The sequence below is a fragment of the Pongo abelii genome, chromosome 6 (assembly GCF_028885655.2).
Source record: "Pongo abelii isolate AG06213 chromosome 6, NHGRI_mPonAbe1-v2.0_pri, whole genome shotgun sequence".
NCBI classification, from domain to species: Eukaryota; Metazoa; Chordata; class Mammalia; order Primates; family Hominidae; genus Pongo; species Pongo abelii.
This window is the reverse complement of record NC_071991.2, coordinates 56,269,691-56,296,109: the sequence shown is the minus strand read 5'-3', so window position 1 is coordinate 56,296,109 and position 26,419 is coordinate 56,269,691. Positions and strand designations below refer to the sequence as shown.

Genomic DNA, 26,419 nt, shown 5'->3' with positions numbered 1-26,419 from the left:
GTCCAGTTAGACAGGAGAAATAAGCTCTGGTGATCTATTGCACAGCATGGTGACTATAGCTCATAATAATGTATCGCACATTTCAAAATTGCTAAAAAATTGAAGTAGATTTTAAATGTTCTTGCCACAAAGAAATGATAAATATGTGGGGTGACATCCTGATTTAATCATTTCATGATATATACATGTATCATAGCATTACATTGTACCCCATTGTACGAATATATACAATTCGTCTTTGTCAATTAAAACTAAAGACATTTTTTAAAGTGTCAGTGGTTTCTTGAAAGCTTTCTTTGACTCTCTCCACTGCTTCCCACACTCTTTCTGGGCTAGCTAGCAGGTGGATTTCTCTTTGTTCCTTTCATATCCTAAGCTAATCCCTACCATTGCTCTTGGCACAGTGTAGCATTTTCTTATTTAATAAGATATTTCAAACATACGTAAATATAACAAAATAACAAATACTCACATACCTACCACCCAAACTGAACAAAATTTTATTGTATTAATTTCAGTACATCTTTTTTTTTCTAAGATAGGGTCTTGCTCTGTTGCCCAGGCTGGAGTGCAGTGGTGTGATCATGGCTTACTTCAGCCTCAACCTCCCTGGCTCAAACAATCCTCTCACCTCAGCCTCTCAAGTAACTGGGACTGCAGGTGCTTGCCACCATACTTGGCTAATTTTTATTTTTTCTTTTTTGTAGAAATAAGGTCTCACTATATTGCCCAGGCTGGTCTCAAACTCCTGGGCTCAAGCAATCCTCCTGTCTCTGCCTCCCAAAGTGCTCAGTACACCTTTTTAAAAGAAATCCTCCATGATAAAAATAGGTGAGATCCCTATGTGATCCATCTTTCATTGAAGGTACTGCTGCCCAAATGTGTAGCTGATTTTCTTGCCTAAGCTCTTGCACTTGGCCACCAGCTCCTCAAGAAAACTTTCTCTCTTGCTCATCTCTGAATGCCAGAACTTGCCAGATTACTTGGCACATAAAAGGACTGAGTAAACATTTGTTGAAAAACTGCATGAGTGAATAAATTCACAGTCATTCACTGTTCCTGAGAACCATTCTTCACCGCATTAGAATACAATATATGAGTTTATTGAGTATTAACTCACACAATCACAAGGTCCCACAATAGGCTGTCTGCAGGCTGAAGAGCAAGGAAAGCCAGTCTGAGTCCTAAAGCTAAAGAACTTGAAGTCCGATGTTCAAGGGCAGGAAGCATCCAGCACAGGAGAAAGACATAGGCTGGGAGAATAGGCCAGTCTCTCTTTTCACATTTTTCTGCCTGCTTATATTCTAGCTGTGCTGGCAGCTGATTAGATGGTGCCCACCCAGATTAAGGGTGGGTCTGCCTTTCCCAGCCCACTGACTCAAATGTCAATCTTCTTTGGCAACAGCTTCACAGACACATCCAGGATCAATACTTTGTATCCTTCAATCCAGTCAAGTTGACACTCAGTATTAACCATCACAGGCATGCTAGTTATGTTCACCATCTTAATTTCACACCACAACCTCAGTATTTTTATTATTTCTATTTTACAGGTGAAGAAAGTAACAATCATAGCAATCAGGTAACTTGCCCAAAATTGTCAAATAGCTCATTATTGGTAGAGGAAGGATTCAAAAAGATCTTTTTTAATGTTTTTTTCTGCTGAGTCAGTCTTCTTAATGTACCTTGACTGCCCCTGGAGAGGCACAACTGCCGTCCTCACCCAGCATTCTGAGAACTTTGGCTCTGAAGGCAAACAGCCTCTGGGCCCTGCTTTTCCTAAAGCCCCACAGTTCCCACCGTGACCATGATCCCGTGCCCTAAATGGACTGTCTCTCTTACAAAGCCCAGGATGACGAGAATTTCAAATACTCTTGAAGAAAGTGGCTGAAGCCTGACCTTCCCAGTGCTAAGACCTGAGGCTTTAGCTGTCAACCCTGCTTCTGTTTGGTGTCATTTGCTGACACTTGCCATCAACTCCTTCCTGTATGGCTGCCAGAGACTGAGAAAGGTGGAATCACTCTTGCCTGTGCCCACCACACCCTCTTTGGCCATAGAAATTACTCCTCCCCAATCCTCCTTAGCTTCTGTTCCTCCCTGCCTTCTCACACCAGATAGATTTTTCCCTGACTGTCTTTCTTCTTTTACTGGATCAACACGGTACCATTACACCAAAAATATGGAAGACTTAACAACCAAAGTTATACTACTGCTTTTTATGGGGTGAATAATTTAATTCCATGTTAATTAAAAAATATATATATATACCTTTATATAGCCATGCTTAGAACAAATACTGGAAGCACATACATCAAATTTAGCAGTGGTTATCCAGAGGTGGTAACAGCATGTGTGATTTATCTCATTTTAGGCTTTCCTGTGTTTCCCACTGCTGCCTCTTTTATCTCCTTCTGCTCTTTTAAAGCAAGCAAAGGAGGAAAATATACATCAGTATTTACTTTGAGTACTGATTTCTTTATGGGTGTAATTCACACACTTTCAACAATATTGAGCAACAGGATTCTACTGTGGGAGAAGCCAAATGCATCATCTTAGAATCATAGAACACTATGGTTTGAAGGGATCTTGGAGATCACCTAATCCAGGGATGCTGCCATGTCAAGAGAACTCAAACTTGAAATATGTGGCACTGTCTCAGTGGTTAGATAATGGACAGGGAGGAGATTAATGTCAAATTTTGTAAAAATCGTAATCCATACTATGCAGTCTATGGCCTGCCATAATATAGGAAACCATGGTATAGGAGGTCGCAGGAGTAGTGAGCCTGCTGCTTCAGGGAAAAGAAGTTGCTATGGACTATGTGTGTCAAGATGTTAGGAGAAGCAGATAAGCTCGAGACAGAAATAGCTGTTTTGCAAGCAGAAAATAAAGAAAATACATTCCAGAAATTCAAGACCTGATCAAAATTGGTCAAGGGACCATTTCTTGATTCCTAATAGTACTAAGAAAACATTTGAGAAATAAAGACACAAAGAAATCCAGGACAAAAATCAGACTCATGGTGTGGTGTCCAAGAAGACCTTTCTGTTGGGTTGAAAGACTCATGATAAAATCCTCCGAAAGGGATAGTTTTCCCACCAAGCAGACAGCACTGTTAACTTGAGACATTGAGACTCGTGGAGGTAAGAAAGCAAGAAAATAAAGATTAAGTCATTTCTCTAAAAGAACAGTGGAGGGTCATGTTGCTGATATATAGAATTGACTGGAAGCAAATAGATGAGAAAACTGCTCTTGGTTTGAAAGAGACTATTCAAGACTTAAAATGACCTTGGGCCCTAATATTCTGCAAGCAGGAGATGATCTGAGAAAACCACACAGCTCTCTAGAAGGACACATTCCCTCACACTCGCTTTATATTTGACCAAATGGAATAATAAAAAAGGAAGAAACTTCTAGAGGTTGGAATCAAAAACCATGGAAAACCCTGGACCTTGGTATTGACCAGAGACTGCTGTGTGTCCCACAATCTTCTCTTTGCCAAAAGGGAGCATGTTTTTTTCCTGCACCACTGTTGTATGCTGGGTGTATATGGGGAGGAAAGATAACATTTTAGTGCATAGGTCTCAGGACCACAGTGAGCCTCATCGTGTCCTGATGGACACATCACCTAGACATCCTGGACTTTGAGCTAGATGAAATAACCAGACGGAACTTTAGATCATTACCCTGGAGAAGTGTTAGTTGTCTCATGTGTGTTCAAGGGTAGACTATGGCAGAGACATTTTCTACTCATTAGATATTCATTTAATCCTTCATTTTGCAAGCTCCTTTGCAATGTCTCAAGATCTCATGGTGAATCTTGGCCAATGGGCAGTGATCAGAAATAGTGTTATGTTGCTTCTGGGCCAAAGTACTTAGAAGCTGGAGTGTGAATGGCCAACTCTCTCTTCCCCTGCTGTGATGATACCAGGAAGCCACTCATAGTGACGACACCATCATAATATCTAAGCTGTCCCTATTGTTGACTTGCCACATGGAGAAGAGGTACCCTAGAGAGTGACCCAGCCTGCCATGGAGTTAGTGTGAATAAAAGCTTTTGTCATATTAAGCCACTGCGGTTTTGCCTGTATTTGTTACTGCAGCCTCGTCTCGCCTAGCCTACCTAATACACTGGCTGTAATTTCTGGTGTGTCATTCTGTTATCTATGTGACTGTGAGGCCCACTGAGCTGTGGCTAACCATTTTCTTAATATCACCAGAGAGACTGATCCAGCAATGTCCTCTCCCTGGAATGCCACTCAGAAAATCACTGAGTGGGCAATAGAAATGAATTTTCATTACAACTGGGGACCCAACACAAAAATATTAGCAGGGGAGCCCTCTTTTATTCATTTCCTCAACAATATTTATTGAGCTTCTACAATGTACCAAACATTTCCAGATGCTGGAGATCCAGTGCCCAAGAGTGACAAGGTCCTGGGTCTCATGGAGCTGACATTCTAGCTAGGATAACCACAGAAACAAAAAGAACACGTAAGATAATTTCAACAAGCAAGTAAGTGTTACTAAGGAAACAAGGTGGTACAGAGTGAGGGCAGTGAGAGAAGATCTCCAGGAAAAGGTGACAGTTAAGCTGAGACCCTATTAATAGAAACCAGTGATGCAAAGATCTGGAGGTGGGGCTTCTAGACAGAGAGAACAGAAGTTGCAAAGCCCTGAGGTGGACAAGTTCGAACTGGGTGGGTTTGGCTTTTCAATTTGACAAAAATCTGAATTGGCTGAAATGCCGTACATGGAGAAGAAAGAGAACAAAGAGACCTAGAGGGGGATCATTTCAAGTCTTTTGAGCCATCACAAGGTGGTTGGATTTTATTTTAAGGGCAATGGGAAGCCATTAGATGATTTTAAGGAGAGAAGTTACAAGATTTAATTGGGGACTGATTAGCAGAAAGTTGTGGCAGTAGCCCAGGTGAGAAAAATGGGGCTTGAAGCGGTGATTGATCATGGCTATATTTTGGAGAAACAGCACTTGCAGATGGTTTGGATGTTGCAAGTGAGAACAATAGAGAAAGACATCAAGACTGACTTCCAGGTTTTCAGCTTGAGTAACAGATAGTAGTGGTACCATTTACAGAGATGGCAAGGCTTGGAGAAGAATGTGCTGGGGGCATTGGAGAGGGTACAGTATCAAGAATTCTAAGTTTGCAATGCCTGGTAGACACGCACATGACTATAGGAGGGAAGCAGGTGGAGTTTCAGGGCAAGGTTAGGCCTAGAGATATAAATTTGGGGCCCATCAGTTTATAAACGTTATTTAAAGCCACAGAACTGAATGAGATCACTTAGGAAGAGAGTGTAAATACAGAAGAGGTCCCAAGACTGGGGCCTTGGATCCAACATCGATCCAGAGGGCAGGGAGAGGAGGAGCTGCTCTTCCAGAATAGTGAGACCTTTTCCACTCCAGAGGGCTGTTTGCTTTTTAAAAGATGTCCTAAGACATATAGATTTTTCCACATATCTTAGTAATAAATGTTACAGCAGTGTCTCCTGTGAGTTCTAAGTCACATGTGTCACTTGGGGAAGGCAGCTGTGGCAAAGTAGAAAATGCATGCAGCCGAGGGTCAGAAAACCCTGGATGCTTTCAACCACTTTGCTGCTCACTGGTGATGTGACAGGGTGAGTCACCGCCTGGCTGGGCCTCACTTTCCTCCTCTGCAGCTTGGAAGTAACGATGCCTCCTTATTGGGTTGCCATCGGCATTCATGGAGGCGATGGATGTGAAGGGGTTTGTCCACTCCTGCCACACTGCCTGTTTAATAGCCACTAGCCACTGGCAGCCGCTTAAATTAAAATGAAGTCCAATTAAATATTCAGTTCTTTGAGACTAAGGAGACATGATGACCACATGCAATGTGGGGTCCTGGATTAGATCCTGGAACAGAAAAAAAATGACCGTAGTAGAAAAACTGATGACACCTGAATAAAGTTTGTGGGTTAGTTAATAGCATTGTGCCAAGGTTCATGTCTTCATTTGAGTGGGTTCTGTAAGATGTTCACATCAGGAAAAGCCGGGTGAAGGGTGCACAGGGTTTTCTGCGCTTGTACAATACAAAGTTGAAGAAAATTCGGTTCCTCAGTCACACTCGTCAATTTAGGTGCCCGTTGGCCACATGGATGGTGCTGAGGTGGACTATTCCCACTGTGACGGAAAGCTCTACGGGACAGCGTTGCCTGCAATATAAAATCAATGTCTGGTTTCACTAGATAAAGCAGTGACCACTACAGCATGCCTCAAACTTAGTTCTGTGGGACAAATTCAGTGGTTCCCATTAAAGGCTAAAAGTCATGTCTAGAAATAGAACTCCAGTCTTCTCTCCTATGCGCAAACTAGTCATGTTATTTTAGACTAGATTCTACCTCTCTTTGGCTTCTGCTTTCTTTTCTAAAATGTAACAGGATTAAACCAAAGGGTCTCACAAGGACTGTTTACATCTAACATTGCATAGATCTGAAATAAATAACACTAGGAGGAAATGGCTCATTATCTCAGTAGCCCACGGGGAGGTGTTCTAGTGGCAAACTAAATGTGCTTGGGTTGGGAGGGAACCAGCTTGTTCCCCACACTGCTGGATCTGCCTGGTTCCAGCCCATTCAGCCTCAATACTGATGCTGATGATACAGAAAGGACCCAAAGACTCACTCTCCTTGTCACTGACAGGCTGCACACACAGGGCTTGAATGAGAACACAACAGAGGAGAATAGGTAGGAAGTAGTCTTTTAAAATATTAGAAGCATGCTATTTTATGATAATTTTTTTGTTCACGACTCTCAGTTTTAAAAAGTGAAATAACTCAGGTCAGACTACATAGGGATTTAGAAAACACTATTGACCAGGGAAGTTATGACTATTGATTTTTCTCCTCTTCATCCCCAGTGAGCAGTCAGTAATCATAACCTGCTGTCCTAACAGAGCACTTTCTATCCAAGACATTTAAGACGAAGCACGAACATTAACCCATTTATTTCCACCTTGTTTGTTGATGTTAAAATATGTTCTTTTCCTATCTGCTACTTACAGGGAGGAAACTAAAGAAAATGTCATTGTAGAGGGGAAGATAATTACGTGCCTGAATAGAATTTGCCTCAGTGGAAAGTTATTTTCCCACTAGATCAACTTGGGGAATATAGAGCAGAATTAATTTTTTAGTTTTTCGTCAGGTTCATAATTATTAAGTATATCTTAAATTCTGATCACTCTTTACTTACTTCTTTTTTTTGTTTGTTTGTTTTTGTTTTTTTGTTTTGTTTTGTTTTGTTTTTGAGATGGAGTTTTGCTCTTGTTGCCCAGGCTGGAGTGCAATGGTGCCATCTCAGCTCACTGTAACTTCTGCCTCCCAGGTTCAAGAGATTCTCCTGCCTCAGCCTCCCGAGTAGCTGGGATTATAGGTGCCTGCCACCTCACCCGGCTAATTTTTGTATTTTTAGTAGAGACGGGGTTTCACCATGTTGGCCAGGCAGGTCTTGAACTCCTGACCCCAGGTGATCCACCCGCTTTGGCCTCCCAAAGTGCTGGGATTATAGGTGTCAGCCACTGTGCCTGGTCTATTTATTTACTTCTTTTCCTTGTTCTTCATAAAGTATACACCAGTTAGGATCCTTGGTTAAAAGCTAAAGAAACATTTTCTGGCCAACTTCAGCCAAATGCATTCTCACACCACAGATCTGCTAGGAGGCTTCCACGGAGATCTGTTTTCCTTGAAGGAAATGGGAGTGCAGATAGAAAAGGGCAGGCAGAAATGAGGACATGCCCACCACAAAGTTCAACCCATCTACACTTTGATTTCTTATTTATATTCATTTTATACATTAAAGTAATCATCAACTGAATGAGTAAGTGTGGAACTTTTATTATTTAAATTCCCAGCATACTTTCTCTCTGTGTTTGCATATGTATCAGAAAGGGTATATGTGGTGATTGACATTTACCATTGCCTTGAGTTAATCAGCAAATAAAGATCCTGTTAAAAGTCCTTCATCTCTCAACACTATAAATAGGACAAATTAGATACATGAACAAAGGAGTAGACGCCAGGGTAAGGTATCATTTACCAAGGCTTACTCAATATTGGTTTGATGTGTTAGTAAGTCTTATGATAGAAACTGTTGTTCAAGTAACCAACTATTTGCTGGAATAAATGTGTCAAAAGAGGTCCTTTCTACCAATAATCCAATGATTCTAATCATGGAAGACATACCATTGCTAGCAGAAAGACCACAAGAAAATTCTATTGTTCTTCTCAATTGCACGCTTGCAGCCTATGTATATCTGGAAACTAAGCTCTTGACTGTAATTTAATAGCTGATGCTTGTAAACTGGATCTTGTAAAAACCCTTAGAGGTATAAAGGAATTCCTTCTGTTCTATCCAAGTTTGGAAGGAGGCAGTATTATTTCTCTTTGTTACAATATTTGAGTTTATTTTAACAGCATGTTAGGGCAATCATAAAGAACAGTGGCTTCATAACTTTCTCCATCTCCACCGTTGTTACAATCCTTTCCACCACCGCTTAGAAATGATTCGTTGCATTTCTTAAAAGCTAAACTACCATGGAACTGCATGTTATTTTATGTCTCTTGAGATTAACAGTGTCTTCCTAAGAAAAATGCAAACATTCATCGCATTCCAGAGGAAAGACAGAACTTGGCCAGTGAGATTCCAAGCCGTCACTGAGCATTACTGTATACTTCTGAGGGAGAGGGTGCTGATGTTTGTCTTCCACGCCCTTTTCTACAGGCGTATCATCCAGAAAAGACCCAGGGAGCCATCATCACTGTGAATTCCCTCTCCCAGGAGATAACAGGACTGTTAATGACATTGTTAGTCAGCTCAGTGTTCTAATCACATGGAGACCATATCAGGGATGTGGCTTAAGTATGCTGAGCAGAGGCAGCCCCCTCCTCTGTATGGAAATCTCTTCTGCATCCATTTAAAAGGCAAGCCTTTGGGTTTGAGAATTTCAAAATTACTCAGTATTTTTGACATTGAAATTTCTGGAGGGCTAACACTGTAAGTCTATCAGAGAGCACCTTGGCAAGGATTGCTAATGGCTAACCCATGCTGGTTGTGCCCCAGGAACCCAACAAAGTCTATGGAGGCACCCTGAAGAGCAGAGTCTGTGCCACGGAGAACCTGCTCTCAGGTCAGGTCAACCTAACAGCCCTAAGTGAGGGTCGCAGTCAAGAGAAGGCAGGGGCAGAGCTGGCAGTCAGGCATAAAGGGTGAGATGAGAACAGTCTGGGGAAAAGTAGATGACTAATAAGTAAAGGTCAAGACAGAATCAGCTGCAAGTTCCCCCACAGTTCCTGTTTGCTGGGCACCTTTACATGGGATACAAGGACTCCTCATAGCTTGCACGAGCAGAGCCTTTCCTGACCAGGCATAAGAGAACTTATCCAATGAAGGAAGAAGGAGAGACTGATAGAGAGTGCTAAGCATGAACAATCCCATATCTGAAGAAGGCATTCCTCTCCACCTGCTCCTCTACCAAGCACATCGCTGCCTCCAAGCCTTTGAAATCGCTCTTCCTTCAGCCCCGAACACTGTCGCCCCAGGATCCACAAGGCTCCCCCCTGCCCTCATTCAGGTCTCTGCCCCATGTTACCTTGGCAAGAGGCCTTCCTTGACTACCCTATCTAAAATAGTACCTTCAATATGCACTTCCTCTCATTCTACTTAATTTTTCTACATAGGTCTACCCCAATTTATAGATTAAATATTTATTTGCAAATATAAAACTCAATCCCCCTTAAGCAGGAACTTAGGCTGTTTTGTTTATCACAGTGCCCCTACCACTGAGCACAGTTCCTAGTAGGTGCTTAAGAAATCTTTTGTAAAATGAATTAACTGAGACATTGTCCCTGAATCTCCACGTGTGTTGAATTTACATTGTGCAATTCTCTTGCGTTTGGGATGTAATTTCATGCTCTTTCCTTGTTATGTAGAGTAATTAGATATGCCATGCAGTCCCCATCTCTCTGCTTTGCCCATACTCCCTTCTATGATTTTTCTCCCCCACGCCTCACTTCCAGACCTGGCCAACAATAAGGTATCTTTGTGTCGTGTTTTCATGCATCCATTTAACAAACATTTATTGGACGCTCACTATGTGCTACGCATGATGTTAGGTGCTGGGGATTTAATGGCAAAGCAAGAAAATAAAATCGATCTCTGCCACCAGGAAAATTACTGTCTAGTGAGGGGGCCAGGAACTAAATTTTAATGCTCACAAATAGACGTAAAATTGCCATTTAATGGGGCTGCCAGGAAAGGTGCATGTACTCTGAGTACCTTTCACTGGGGGATGAGCTGCTCAAAGAGATCAGGGAAGACTTCCATGAGGACGTGATTTGCCCTTTCCGTGGGGTTGGGGAGTTGATGGGGGTCAGGGTGGCTGCAAAAGGAGGTAAGAGAGATCACACAGGGCCTCGACAGCTGTGCTGATGACTTTAGCCATTATCCTTAGAGCTGAAGAGCAAGGGGAATCCATCGGAGGGTCGCAGTGGGTGTGTGGAGCAGGAAGAGACAGCGTGAGAGAAAAACACAAACACATAGGTGGAAATTCAGGCAGTTACCATGTATACACTGGGATAGGTTTTTGTAAAAGATACAAAGATAAATGGTCTGTGTCCTCAAAGATCTTAATCCAAAACACAAATTTGCTAGATAAAGGACAACTTACATGGTATGAATATAAATGATTTCTGGTCAAAGTCTCCAAAAGAATAAAGCTTACTCACAAAATAGCCCTGTTGAGTTCTTTCTGACCAATATCAGGAGACCCCTGAACGATCCAGAACCAAACTGTTGAACCCTGCTACAGTCGTGGGCTGAATGATGACATCTCAGTCGACGAAAAACCACATAAGATGACAAAGGAGCTGGCGACCATGATCCTGACCCTGGGTGGGCCTAGGCTCATGTGTGCATTTGTGTCTTTGTTGTTAACAAAAAAGTTTAAAAAGTTTTAAAAGTTTAAAAAAAAACTAATAGAGAAAAGCCTATAGCACAAGGATATAAAGAAAATATTTTTGTACAGCTATACAGTATGTTTGTGTTCTAAGCTACGTATTATAACAAGAGTCAAAAAGTTTAAAAAGTTAACTTTATAGTGTAGAAAAGTTATAATAACTAAATCATTAAAGACAATTTTTAAATAAATTGAATGTGGCCTAAGTGTACAGTGTTTATAAAGTCTGCGGTAGTGTATAGCAATGTTCTGGGCCCTCACAGTCACTCACCACTCACTCACTGAGTAACCTAGGGCACTTCCAGTTCTGCAAACCCATTCATGAAAAGTGCCTTATATAGGGGTGCCATTTTTTGTCTTTTGTACAGTTTTTTTTAACTGTTCCTTTTCTATATTTAGCTATGTTTAGATATACAAATATTTCCCATCGTGTTACAATCACCTACTGTATTCAGTACAGTACCATGCTGTACAGGTTTGTAGCCTAGGAGCAATAGGCTATATATACCCTACAGCCTAGGTGCGTAGCAGACTACATCATCGAGGTTTGTGTAAGTACATTCTATGGTGTTCAAACAATGGCAAAATCACCTGATTCATTTCTGAGAATATAGCCCCAACGTTAAGCAATACACGACTGCATTCCCACTTAATAAAGAAACATTTCCTTCAAAGATTAAAATTTAAGTTTTCTGTAATTCTCATATTGACAACAGGGAAGACTCACTGCCTTTTGCCTCTTACAGGTGTCAGCCCTGTCTCGTGAGGTTTTGTATGAAAGGCTCCGTGTTTGGTTGATCTAGAGAAACTCACTGGCCCAGTGCATAGCTAGTATTAACAATAATCAATGAAGCCATCAGTTTTACTACAGAAGCATAAGGGAATTTAGTGCTTTCTGTGTGAGGGATATCACCTCTCTCTGAAATAGCTTAGGAAAATAAAAAGTGTTATTATACATCAGATTCATGTAATGAGTATTCATTTATTTGACTTTAAAGCTACTTAAAGGATAAAAGCACCCATCCTTAAGTTTCCTCCAGCATGGGTGGAACACTACTAAATAAATCTGAAAGAGACAATAGGCATGGAAGAAAAACACGCAGAATTAAGAAGTGAATAGGGAAAGGGACTGTGGTGCACTAATAGCATCTAAAAACGGGTTCCTTGATGAGGTTTCAGAAGGGCGCATTGTCCGTGTGCCTACAGTTTTATTTTTCCGGGAAAAATAAAATGGGCTGTGTGTGGAGTTGTGAAAGAGTGAAGAAAGGGGAGATAAAAATACTCTCCCCAGGAATGTCTCTCTGCCCCTGAAATCCTTTATTCAAACTGAAAATACAGACAGCATGAAATCCAGAATCCCTGCCATCCCCACAGTGTAGTTTGTGTTTTTGGTGATGTTTGATTGCATTTTAGTTAGCATTTAATATTTTCTTAATCTGGGCTGCCTTTTATCTGACACCCTGGAACTTTCCCTGTACTTTGTTATTTCCTTCCCCTGCTAATGATGTCTCTGGAATAGAAGTACACTCTTGAAATGGATTCTCTTCATTAACAGAGGGAACACTGGGTTTGATTTATCTGCACAACCCCTGGGATGTCTTTTGTGCTTAGAGGTCAAAGAAATTCTTCATCTCCTTCTAAACCATTAATTTTATCATTATGGAAATAGCTTCCATAATTGATAAAACATTGTCAACTGAGTTTGACAGACTATTAAAACACTTCTGAAGATTTGTAATCTCAAGCTTCTGCCTCTTGGGACTTACTTAAAACATACACACCCATATTTATATTCTCTCTTAAATGTCAATGGGAAAAATCTTCTTGATAAGGTGGTTATAATGCACACAGACAGTGATTAAGAATCATTTCCCTCTGGTCCTTGCCAAGTTGTGTTATTGTTAATAAAATAGGATAAGCCATTCATCCTTTCTCACTAGCTGAGAAAGTTGAAGCTTTGCCATAAATAGGAAGAGGACCACCCTGTAAAAGGGATAGCTTGTTGTGAAGTCTGGAACTCTTTTTTTTTGTTTGTTTGTTTGACAGAGTCTCGCTCTGTCACCCAGGCTGGAGTGCAGTGGTGTGATCTCAGCTCACTGCAACCTCCACCTCCCAGGTTCAAGCGATTCTTGTGCCTCAACTTCCTGAATAGCTATAACTACAGGTGTGCACCACCATGCCCAGCTAATTTTTGTGATTTTAGTAGAGACAGGGTTTCACCACGTTGGCCAGGCTGGTCTTGAACTACTGGCCTCAAGTGATCCTCCCACCTCGGCCTCCCAAAGTGCTGGGATTGCAGGCATGAGACACTGCACCCAGCCTGAGCCACCACACCTGGCCTGGAGCATCTGTTTTTTTAATTAAACTTTTTAATTTTGAGGTAATTGTAGATTCACATGCAGTTGTAAGAAATAATCAAGACCCCATGTGACCTGTGCCCAGTTACCTCCAATGGTAGTATCTTAGAAAAGCTATAGGAAAATCACTCAGCCAGATCATTGACATCAATACACTACATCAATCTTACTCAGATTTCTCATTTTATTTGTACTCATTTGTGCATGTGTCTGTATTAAGCTTCAAGCAATTTTATCATATGTGTAGACTTGTATATGACCCCTACAGTCAAGATACAGAACAGTTCCAATACCACAGGAATCCCTTGTGTTGGCCTTTTATTACTACACTCACTTCCCTCCTCTTCTCCTCCCGATGGGGCATCAATTTTTCTTTGAGCTTTTCTGAACTCTTATGCATAATAAAGAGAAGTTGAATGATGAAAATTATTTGCCCTCCATGGAAGCATTTGAGATTTTAGAAAAGGAGGCCTCGTTGTGTTGGAGGCAGTCAGAGCTTGATTCCTGAACACCGACTTGATTCCAATCCCCATTCACCTCTGTGGCTGGGCACCTTTGTGAAGATCATAGCCTGCTGTGGCTTTGCATTCAAGGCAACAACAGTGATAAGAGCCATCGCATGTTAGTAAGCTTTGGCTCTTTTGGAAAAATTCAGTTGACAATATTCCACTGAAATAATAATGAATTTCCAGATAAATAAAGATATTGCTTCCAACCTCAGAGGTTTCTTGGAAATTTACAAGTAATAGCATCTAAGATGCATGATTAGCTTCTAATTGAGGCTAAGATGGTATCATTCTCTGGAATAACTGATTTACACTTAATACAGACCGCGAGAATTTCCAAAATTCTTCTTTTTTTAAAGTAACAAATCAGCTCCAGTTTCTACCCTTTATTGTAAGCTGAGAGTTAAAAAAAAAAAGAAAAAAAAACAGAAAGAAAGAAACCTCCCAGGCTGACACTCCCCATCTGCTACTCTAGGCTTTTTTGCCCATCTGATATAAAATGCCAGCAAGGAAGTCCTCAAAGCCAGCCCAATGGCTCCATAAAATATAGTCTTCTTGTCACCCTTAGTGCTTAAATCATTTGTTGTCAAACTGGGTGGCTTTCAGAATTGACATTTACTGCTGTTTGCTGCAAAAGAGATTACAGCCTCGAGGAGAGGGCCAGAACTGTCATTAGCACTGCCAACTATGAGAACAAAGACCCTGGTTAATTTTTTGTGACTGTTGCTGTCCTGTGGTTCTCAAGTGATGGATTTTCAACAAGAGACACTCATGAAGTGTTTACTCAGTGGTCCCAATAGTCTCATGTATATACAGACACTCAGGCCCACACAAACAAAGAAATTTTAAAAGATCCTTTACTTTCTCTCTCCTAACCCCCATCTCTCACTCTCTTTCACATCTTCCTCTTTCCAAAGTCTCTAGGTTAGCTCCAATATGGATATGCCCTTTATGCATGAGGAATTCATACCAGTAGTGAGAATGAATTTAAAGAAGCTTTCAAAGATTTAATTCAACAAAGATGTATCAAGTGTTATTTATGTTTATGACACTATGACAATTGCTCCAGAGGACACCAAAATGAGTCTCTTCCCTCAAGAAAAAGAAAACTAATATTTATCAAGCATTCCTATGAAACCGAGCATTTCCTATTTGTCATTTCCTGCTATTCTCATGGCAACTCTGTGAAATAGGTACTATGATTTCCACATCAGGAAACAGAAGCCTAGTCAGGTTAAGGGGTTTGCCCAAGCTCACACAGCTAGTAAGGGGTAAAGCCGACAGTTACCCCAGGTATATCTGACTCAAGTCCATGCTTTTTCTATACCACATCCTTGAAGGAGCTCACAAAGAAGGGATATAGAGTTATGGAAATATAGAAATGCAAGTATATATAAAACTGTAATACAAAGTAGATTATAGGAAATTGTGTAAGAAATGTTGAATCAAGGGATTATAAAGAAATCCAACATATGATTGATGTGGTGGATGCTGTGATAATCCCCTTTCAGTGAAGTGCCCATCCCAGCTGCTGGGAGTGCTGGGGGCATACAACCTTTAGCTGTCAGCCCCTTCAGGGACTGTCCCATCTGCAGAGAGCCACCTTGTCCAAGGTCATGCCCCTTCCTGAGAAGCCCACAGCCCTGACTGATTGATATGGAAATAAAAGGCTTGATGACCTAGGCTCACTCCAGACACTTCTTAAGGACCACTCCAGCTCCTGAGCTCTCCATGTGTCATCTGAATCTGTGGTTCATTGTAGCTCCTGCTTTCTTCTTCTTCTCTCTTCCACAGGTGTTGAGCCAAGGGCATTCCTGAGTGTGAAACTTTAGCTCAGAGACTGCTTCCATGAGAACTCAACTCATGATAGTTGGGTAGAAAATTCTTCACAGTAAAGGTGCTGCATGAAGTAGGCCTTGGGTACAAAGTAGGATTTCAACACAACAGCCAGGTAGTTATTTTCAGAAAAGCAATTTCTACTGTTCTGTGAAAGATCTTGAAGACTAGATGAGTCTGTACACAGTGGAGAAATCAAGATCCACTGAAGGCTTTAAGCAGAGGCATCACATGAAGCAGGCTGTGCCTTGGAAAAATGGTGTGGTCATACTATGAGGCTGAATGATGAGGATGGAAGCAAAAGTCCAGGAGGCCATGGAGGAGACAGTGGTCCAGATAATTTCCATTGTCAGAGCGTTAGACTTTTGGGCAGAAAACTTAGGTTTGAATCCTGGCTCTGCCGCTTCCTCTGAGAGATTTTGGGAAGTCACTTAATTCCTCCAAATCTCACTTTCTTTCTCTGCCAACTAAGATAATATTTATAGTGTGCAATGTGTGGGAGTTTGCAAAGCATTAACACACATACACACACACTCACACACACACACACACACGCACACACACACACACCTATAAATCCCTAAACAAATGTAAGTTCTAGTTGTGGAGATAAAGAGGGATGACCTAGAGCAGTTGTTGGCAAATTCAGTTAGCCTGGGGTTTTTTTTGGTAAATAAAATTTTACTGGAACATAACCATACCCATTCATTTAGATTTCATCCGTGGCTACTTTCAAGCTACAATGGCAGAGATGAGTGGTTGCAATCAAGACCATATGGACCCACAAAACCCAAAATATCTGCGATCTGGCCCTTTCCATAAAGAGTTTGCCACCTCCTGATCCTGAGTATCATAAGAGAAGTAAAAAGAGGTGACTGATATAAAGGATAGAACAGGGGTAAAATCTATAAGACCCAGCAACGCTCGGGATTAGGGAGACAGAGTGACATGAAAAAGAAACAATAACTCTGGGATTTCCACTGGGGTCCCGGTGAGAGTGGTATTGTCCTAACCCCCTGAATAAATTAGGAAGGATAGTTCCATTTAATGACTGGTGCATTTTGAATTTCAGATGCTAGTAAAACTGTTCAGCAGGCAGATGAAAATGTGAATTTTGTTCTTTGGCAAGAGCTCAGAGATGTTTTCATTTTTGGAACAGTGTACATAGACATGAAAAAAACAATGAAAAACTGGTGATTCTGTGGGCAATAAAATCTCAATTTTAATCTCCCACTTTTAAATGGATCAAGTTCTGTCTTACATTTGAGAAGTTATCCAAAGGTTTTAATGCTTAAAATTGGAGAGTTAAGGTAAGACTTTGCTAATTATTATCATACAAGCGGAAAATGAGAAAAGGGCAGTGATATTTTATTGTTGCTAGAAAGGAAATGTTTTAGAACCCAGCAAAGGCCCCTGCAATGGAAGGCATTTGACTATGTTGCTGACACTAAGCCACATTTGAAATTCATTGTTCAACGGCTGCACACTAGCATGTCCCAAGTGATGTGGGTCCCATGAGATACTGAACAGTTTTCTACAAATCAAAGGATTTCAAAGTTAAACCAGATTAAAGAAATTTAAAGCTGTCTTTATTGTGGGACTTCTCAGATCCTTTAGTATGGTAATAAGCATTGGAAATACCCCAATGCCCCAAGAGGTAGACACAGTAAGAAGATAAGAAAAGTAAGGTTTAAAGCAGTCACTTGCCCAGGATTACAGAGTTATTAAGAAGCAGAGTCAGGAGTCAAACTCAAAAAATCGGCTTCAGAGTTCTCAGCAATGACACTCGCCTACCAACCCAGCTTTATTGGGATATAACTGACAAATAAAAAGTGCATATATTTAAAGTGTACAATGTATTGTTTTGATATATGTATATGTTGTGAGATGATTACCACCATCAAGCCTATCCATAACCTCATCTAGTTACCTTTTCTGCGCCTCGTATTTGGTAAGAATTCTACTCACCAAATTTGCTAAGATCTACTCTCTTGGCAAATTTTAAGTAAACAAAACACTATTATAATATTATCTCTAATTACCAGGCTGTACATTTGATCTCTATAACTTATTCATCTTATAACTGAAAGTCTGTACCCTTTGACCAAAAGTTTGTACCCTTGACACTTTCCTAATAATGATGGTGATAAGAAAGGATAATGATGTGTTGGTGAAAACTGTCATTACTGCCCAGCAGTCCCTGTAATACTTAATGTCCATTGAAAAGCTGTGGTAATTCTTACACTAGGGTATCAGTTACATGGTGTCAAAATAACGCTGTGTCAACCACCCAAAACTCAGTAGGATACAATAAACAAGCATGTATTCAGTCTAATGCATCTGCAGGTTGGCTGGGATAGCTTTGCTGATCTCATTTGTGTTTGACTCCAGGCTGCAGATCCAAATTAGGTCTGCTCTGTAGAGCTCTCATTTGTCTGAGACCAGCCACTGGGACCAGTGGCATATCTGTGATGCCTCCATTTGTGTCACACCTGCAATATTCATTGGCCAAAGCAAGTCACATGCCTGGACCCATATCAAAGGGCAGGGATGTATACCTCTAGAGGAGAGAACTGCAAAGTAACATGGCAAAAACTATGCATACAAGAAAGGGAGAAGAAATGGAAGCCATTATTCAATCTACCACGACCCATGTGTAAAATTCATCATGGGAATATGCAATAAAAATTTAGTCTATGCTGTTTAAATAATCCACAGAGCCTTGGCACCATGAATTCAAGTTCAGATAATGCATTATGTGACAATAAACTTTTATTCATCTTATCCCAACTTATTTTCAGAATCTGCCCAAGCCTAGGCTAAAAAAGGTATGCACTCTAGGAATATAGCTCTAAGGATTAGCTAAATGAATTAGTAAGTGGTCAAGTCCTTTGGTTCAAGCATCAGAATTATTCACCTGGCCTTTCTGTTAATGCTTCTATGGATCTCAGGCTGCCACACTTGTGTGCTGCTCTTCAATCACCCCTCCCAGGCCAGTGGGACTTAAGGTTTGAATCGAGGTTAAAGTTGTAGGAGACTAGATATGGCCCACTTGCTTGTGTGTGCATGAGAATCCCTGAGCCTGAGAGGGCTGTCTCGGCCAAGGATCCAGGGGAATGGTTAGAGAAGAGTGAATGGCAGAAAACTGGCAAAATGCGCAGAGGGAGGAGGAGGGTTTAGTAAATAGACCCTGAAAGGAATCCTCTGAGAAAATGAATGAAAGGAAACTAACCTTTCTGTGAAGCTCTCGTGGCCTAGATCTCAAAAGGTTAAGGAAGTTGGAATAATAACTCTGATACTGGCCGGGCGCAGTGGTTCACACCTGTAATCCCAGCCATTTGGGAGGCCAAGGTGAGCGAATCACTTGAGGTCGGGAATGCGAGACCAGCCTGGCCAACATGGCAAAACCCTGTCTCTACTAAAAATATAAAAATTAGCTGGATGTGGTAGTGCACACCTGTAATCCCAGTTACTGGGGAGACTGAGGCAGAAGAATTGCTTGAAGCCAGGGGGTGGAGGTTGCAGTGAGCCAAGTTCGCGCCACTGCATTCCAGCCTGGGTGACAGAGCAAGACTATCTCAAAAAAAAAAAAAAAAAAAAAATCACGAAACTTACAAGAGTCCTTGATGACTCTGATGATGATGATGATGATAATGGATGAATGAAATATTTGATACATGAAAGAGAATATATATAGCATATATAAACTTTGAAAATATTATAAAATGAGCTTGTGACCTGATCACTCAACTTAAACCACTATATTACGTTTACTGGTGTGCTCCACCTCCTTTCCTGAAGAAAACTACTATGAGAATTTTGCACTTACTCTCTTGCTGTTTTTTAAAAATATTACATCCTGTATGTACATAGCCTTGAACAATGTGTTGCCTAGTTTTCCTCATATTTGAGTTTTATAGAAGTGCTGTCATGTTATATGCAATCGTGGCACCTTGTCATCATTATGTTCCTGAAATTCTTTCGTGGTTTGGGAGCTGCTGAGTTTCATTCACTTTCACTGCTCCACAATGTGCTTTATTAGAAATACACCATAGTGTATGTATTTCTTCTCTTGTTCATAAACATTTAGGCTGTTCTGTGTTTGCTATTATGAACAATTTAGTTCTGAGCCAACTTGTATGTGTCTCCAGGAATACAGTGACCAAGAGTTTCTCTGGACTATGTAATTCAGAGTGGAGTTTCTGGGTTATAAGGTTTTCAACTATTGCTTGAAATTTTATTCCATAGTGGTTGTATCTGTTTATAAAGCCACTAGCAGAGGATGAGAGTTTTTACTGAACCACAGTTTCATCAACACTGTGTACTACCAAAATTCTAAATGTTTGCCAATCAAGAGGATATAAAACAAATCCCATTATAGTTTTCATTTGTATTTCCCTGATTACTGATAAGGTTGAGCATCTTTTCACAGTTTAATTCATGATGTATGTTTTCTCTTCAGTGAACTATTTATTTCTTTTGCTTATTTTCTAATTTCTGTTAGTTTCTTTCTTATCAACTTATCATAGTCTGCTATTAATTCTGAATGTTAATCTCTTGCCAATTATGCGTGGTATGAATATTTTGTCCCATTGGGTGGCTTTACCTTTCCACTCCTTTTTGAGTGACCTTTGGTAAACAGAAATGCCCAGCCTTGAGGTAGTCAAATGTATCAAACTTTTATTTGTATGTGTGTGTATCTTCTTTAAGAGATCTATTCCTTCCTCGAGTTTATAAAGATATTCTCTTTGTCTCCGAAAAGTCTTGAAGTTTTGCTTTGTGCAATCTATTGGGGATTTTTTTTTTTTTTTTTTTTTTTTTTTTTTTTTTGCCTATCATGTGAAGTAGGGATTCATTTTTTCCCCATGTAGATAGCCCATTATCTCAATCAACATATTTAATGAGAGAGACACTCTCACTCACTCACCTCCTTAGTCATCTGCAATGCCACCTCTTCCTCATATCAGATTGCCTCGTGTGTGAGATATTGCTGGGCCCTCTATGCTGTTGCATTGATCAGTGTGTCTTTCCCTGCACCAAAACCACACCATCGCAATTACTCAGGCTTTATAATAAGTCTTGATATCTGGTAGCTCTCCTGGTAACTGGGCTACAACTAGATTTTGAGGGAAAGAATGAGGTTCAAACATTCTAATTAAGAGAATGAGAGATAAAAAGATGTTAAGGGTTGAGGTCCACTGTTTATTTACAAATGATATCTATTATCTAACTTCTGCCCCTTAAGACTGGTCTAAGGTAGCTGCCATTGGAAATGCACACGCATTACTTTAGCTGTTGCTTATACCCTATTATCAGGTCATTGAACTGTTGCTTTAAAACACAGATAATTCAGACTTCCCAGTGATTCAGATGAAGGTAGTGATTTGGTTTTCTGCTTTTGCTTCAAGACATCAGCTATTTTGCAAAAAATGATCAACACTTTCTGCTCCATTAGAAAATAAAGGCACATGAAAATGTTAACTTCTGTGCTTATTCTGAAGGGGCTTTAATGCTAACATGTCTTGCATTTCTTCAGTATTATTTATATAGAACTTCATGTTTATAAAGCTAAGACAAGGTGCCTAGATGAACTGGAAGCTTTCTCAGGGGGGTCCTAGGAACTCTGCTATAAACTCTCTCGGCTCTCTATGGACCACACATTTTATAATTCATTCAGTATAAACAACACAAATCTTCTGAGCATTTTCCATCCAGTGAATGTTGAATAAATTCTTTTCAGTGGTGACATTGACTCCTTAGGCTGTTTATTTGGACTTCCTCAGTAAAGATATATTCATACAAACCAAATAATCTTAAATGTTGTGCCCGGGATGTATTGTAAGTCATGTTTATGAATGGAGTTTTATATTCTCTATGAAGGTGCAGAAAGAGAACATAGTACACATAATGCTCAGTCCAGTCGGGTACATGGTAGAGTGCATAAAAAGTAGCCCTGGGCATGTTAAATGTGTACCTATAGAAATGCATATTTTAAAGAAGTTTGAAAATTGGCTAGTGAAAAATATTAAAGTTGAGAAGATTGGCAATGTATATTTAAAAATCACTATCTACTAGAGGGAACATGAATATGGTTCAAGAGAGGGAATCAATAGTTAGTAAGGATAAAATGGATAAAAAAAGAAAATTGAAATACAGGCAGGAAATATATTCAGGCAAGAGAAGTGATGTAATGAAAAGAAAGCAGAATTGAAACCACAGCCTCTTCCATAACAAATGTAAGTGTTAAAATCATAGGGGATGATTTTTTCAGTAATTTTGGCTAGAGCAGGAAAAGGGTGTGTCTATAGAACAGCACTTTCAGTGTTTGCTGAGGTGGACAAAAACAATCACAATTAATGAGCTCCAGCAGGGGGCAAAGGCAATAAAAGGAAGTTTGATTTTTGCTGTGATTACAAATTAAGAGTAGCTCAAAATCCGTTCTCTAAAGCTTGTTGGGTGCTCCCAATTTCCCAGCTTCCCCTCTTCTCTACCCAGGTTCCCAGAGCACCCATAAACTCTCTTCCCTCTCCATTTGTAAAATATCCTTTCAGATCACACTTTTCTTGGTGCCCTGCAACCTAGGGAAATCTCTCCACTCAACAGTCTACCAGCAACACAAACTCTGTCTGCATTTAGAGGCACACTGGCCACAATAAATTAGAAGGAAATTTTACCAAAAGAAAATATTTACATTTTTAGATCTGTATTTATAGATATAAATGCAAATGCAACTGATAAGTGATGGCAATTATATAATAATCAAAATTCTTCAATATTATTTATAATTCTTGTATCAATAGAGTTGCAAGAGTTAGCAAATAAAATACACGATGCCCAGGTAAATAAATTGCAAAGAAATAGCTGTTTAGTATAAGTACGTCCCATGCAATATTTAGGATGTGCTAATACTAAAAAATTATTCATTGCTCTGTAGAGTACAACGAAAGCCCGGACATCACACAGAATAAACAAAAATAGTTCTTAAAAGCTGAGGAAGCATCAATAGTGTGCATAATTGTACTTCAATACTTATATGCCTCTCACACCCACTAAGGTTCTTCAGGAATGTTCTCAGCTCTCTGAGACGGGATTTTCTCACCTTTCTCTCTCCTGGTCGTTCAGGAGTCCCCAGAGCTACTTGTCAATCCTAGATATTATCAGAGATTTTCTAAGGCTCCTTCTCATGCCTGTTGGTAAGTGCAACTCTGTTGAGACCACAGACCTCTCTAGGAAGAGGCTGCTGGATTTGAGGCTCCTCCATTCAAAGGGCCAACACTTTCCTGAGATTGCACCACTTCTGAGTGCTCCAGCAGTCTCTGCCTTGTACATGGTTGGACCTCCCCAGTACAATGCTGAACAGAGAAGTGACAGCAGATGTCCTTATTTCATTTGCAATCTCACAGGGAAAGCTTTCAATATTTCTTTTTTTTTTCTCTACCTCCCGGGTTCAAGCAATTCTCCTGCCTCAGCCTCCTGAGTAGCTAAGATTACAGGTATGCACCACCACGTCTGGCTAATTTTGTATTTTTAGTAGAGATGGGGTTTCTCCACGTTGGTCAGGCTGGTCTCGAACTCTCAACCTCAGGTAATCCACCAGACTGGGCTTCCCAAAGTGCTGGGATTACAGGCATGAGCCACCGCACCCAGCCAAAGCTTTCAACATTTCTACACTGAGTTGGAGTTAGATTTTTTTTGGAGATACACTTTACTAAATTTGCAAAGTTTCCTTCCATTCCTAGTTTGCTAACAATTTTTATCAAGAATGGGGGCTTATTCTATCTAATACTTTTTCTGCAGCTATTGAGATGATCATTTGGGTGTTCTTCTTTATTCTGATAATGTGAAGAATTACATAGTTTTTCAAATACTGGTCTTGTATTCCCAGAAGAAACCCAAAGTGATCACAAAGAATCATTTTCTGATATTTTGCTGAGGATTTTGAAAATCTATGTTTATGGAAGAGATGGGCCTATGCTTTTCTTTCCTTGTAAGGTTATTTTTCAGGTTTGGTTATCCTTGTAAGGTTACCAGGTTCTGTTTGTTGACCTTACAGAATGAGCTGGAAACTGTTTCCTCTTTTTTAATTCTCTGAAGGAATTTGTATAAAATTAGCATTATTTTTTCCTTAAAAGCTTGAAGGTCTTCTCTACAAATGCCTCCCTCTTCATTCCTGATTTTGGCAATCTTTGGCTCTCTTGTTTTCTTAGTAGGAATTTATTGGTAGGGGTTGGTCTTTTTGAACCAGCTTTTGTCCTTGTTGATTTTTCTCTATTATGTATTTATTTCTTATTACATTTATTCTACTTTTTATCTTTATTATTTCCTTCCATTTTTACCAGAATTGTCTATTATTTTTCTAGCTACTAGAGATATATGCTTAAATTGTTCACTTTTAGCCTTTTTTTCTAATATATAGATTTTAAAACTATATGTATTCCTCTAAGCACAACTTTAGCTGCATCCCACTGTTTGATATGTCATATTTTTATTTAGTTTAATTTATTTTTTAAAGTTTTTTATTGTAATTGCTTTTATACCAAGGGGTTATTCAGAAGTATATTGCTTAATTTCTAGACATTTGGGGATTTTCCCAGTGTTTCTTTGCTATTGTTATCATCCTTAATTCCACTATATTTAGATCATGTATTCTACCTGGTTTCCATCCTTTGAGATTTGTTGAGACTTGCTTTATAGCCAAGTATATGGTTTCTTTGGGTGATGTTGCATGTACATTGGAAAAGCATGTGTATTCTACAGACGCTGAATGTAGAATTCTATGTACATAAATTTTATAAAGTTTGTTACTCTAGCTTTTCAAATCTCCTATATGTTTGTTGAATTTTTGCCTATCAGTTACTGAAAGGGATTTGTTAAAATTTACAGCTATGATTGTAGATATGACTATTTCTATTTTTCAGTTCTGTTAATTTTTTCCCCTTTTTTTTTTTTTTTTCTGGAGACAGAGTTTCACTCTGTCCCCCAGGCTGGAGTACAGTGGCGTGATCTCAGCTTACTGAAACCTCTGCCTCCTGGATTCAAGCAATTCTCCTGCCTCAGCCTCCCAAGTAGCTGGGACTACAGGTGCCTGCTACCATGCCCGGCTAATTTTTGTATTTTTAGTAGAGAGAGAGTTTCACCATATTGGCCAGGCTGGTCTTGAACTCCTGACCTTGTGATCCACCTGCCTCAACCTTCCAAAGTGCTGGGATTACAGGCATAAGCCACCACACCTGGCCAATTTTTTTTCTCTTTCTACAGTGTAAGCCTATGTTATTTATTTCACACAAATTCAGGATTGAATTTGCTAGATCTTTGTCCTTATAAAATGTTCCTCTTTATCTCTAGTAATATCTTGTGTTGAAGTCCATTTTTCATCAGAATAAGATAACTGTTAGTTTTCATTATCTTAATGTGTGCATTGTATATCTTTTTCCATCTTTATTTTTAATTTTTCTATTTTCTTCATATTTAAGGTAAGTCTTGTGTGAGTGGCATATTCGGTTTTGTTTTGTTTTGTTTTGTTTTGTTTTGTTTTGAGTCAGAGTCTCACTCCTGTTGCCCAGGCTGGAGGGCAGGGACACAGTCTTGGCTCACTGCAACCTCAACTTCCCAGGCTTGGGTGATCCTACCACAGCCTCAGGAGTAGCTGGGACTTCAGGCGCAGGCCACCGTGCTCAGCTATTTTTTTTGTATTTTTAGTAGAGAAAGGGTTTCGCCTTGTTGCCTAGGATGGTCTTGAACTCCTGGGCTCAAACAATCCACCTGCCTGGGCCTCCCAAAATGCTGGGACTACAGGCCTGACCAATGTTTTGTTATTTATTAACAAACAAAGTTACCTTTTATTTGGGGTTTTTCGCTCATTTACATTGAATATAATTACCAATATGTTTGAGTTTGAATTTGCCATCTTGCCATTTGTTTTCTACATGTCCCATCTATTATTTGTTCTTTTGTGTTTTCCTATCTTTTTAGCTTAATCAGATATTTTTAATTGTCTCATTTGTTCTCCTAATAGCTTGTAAATAATCTATCCTTCTATTGTCTCTCATGGTCTTGTAAACAAACTCTTGAGATTGGTTTGTTAAATAATGTTTAAATGTATCTCTTTAACATTTTATCAGTGATGCTTTTGAAAGTACAAATGATTCAAACCAGAAAACATTTAGCTGTGAAATATGAGTCCATGTTACACTTCATATTTACTGGAAGAGAAAGTCTTTCCAGGAAACACTGGGCTATGGAAGTTTACATTCTCATTCCTGAACCATCAGTATAAATTATTGCAAATTCATCATTAAGAATGCTGTAGCTAAAAAATCCCATGCCAGGGCCACTCACCAAAGTTCTCTGGGGAAAAAATTTGTACATAAAGTGAAAAGGCTGAGTTCTTCAGGAAGGAGTGAAGGTTGTAATGATGGACTTCACTAGGAAACCGGAATATATATGGAGATCCCTGAAGGATATTTATGAGGACTTGGCCCGCATATTCTACCATAGGACGGACCCCCAGCTGCACTTGCCATGGGGAAGTCTATGGATAGCCTAATCTATCTCCTGCTCTACTTGATGGACTAGGAGAAAACTTACATGGGAGTCCCTAACTCGCCCAAGGTTTAGCTACCATGGCATAGATGGTGGCATGGCAAACAGACCACTGGAAAATATAAAATCCCTCCAGTTAGACCTCGGAGCCAAGTTGCTTCTAAGTCACCTCTGGCTTTTTCCTACATGT

The 26,419-nt window shown here is 39.9% G+C and overlaps 1 pseudogene; it reads right to left on the bottom strand.

The window, feature by feature from the left end:
- Positions 1-5,602: 5,602 nt before the first annotated feature.
- LOC129060719 (tigger transposable element-derived protein 1-like) overlaps positions 5,603-26,419 on the bottom strand; it is a 35,108-nt pseudogene continuing 14,291 nt past the window's right edge.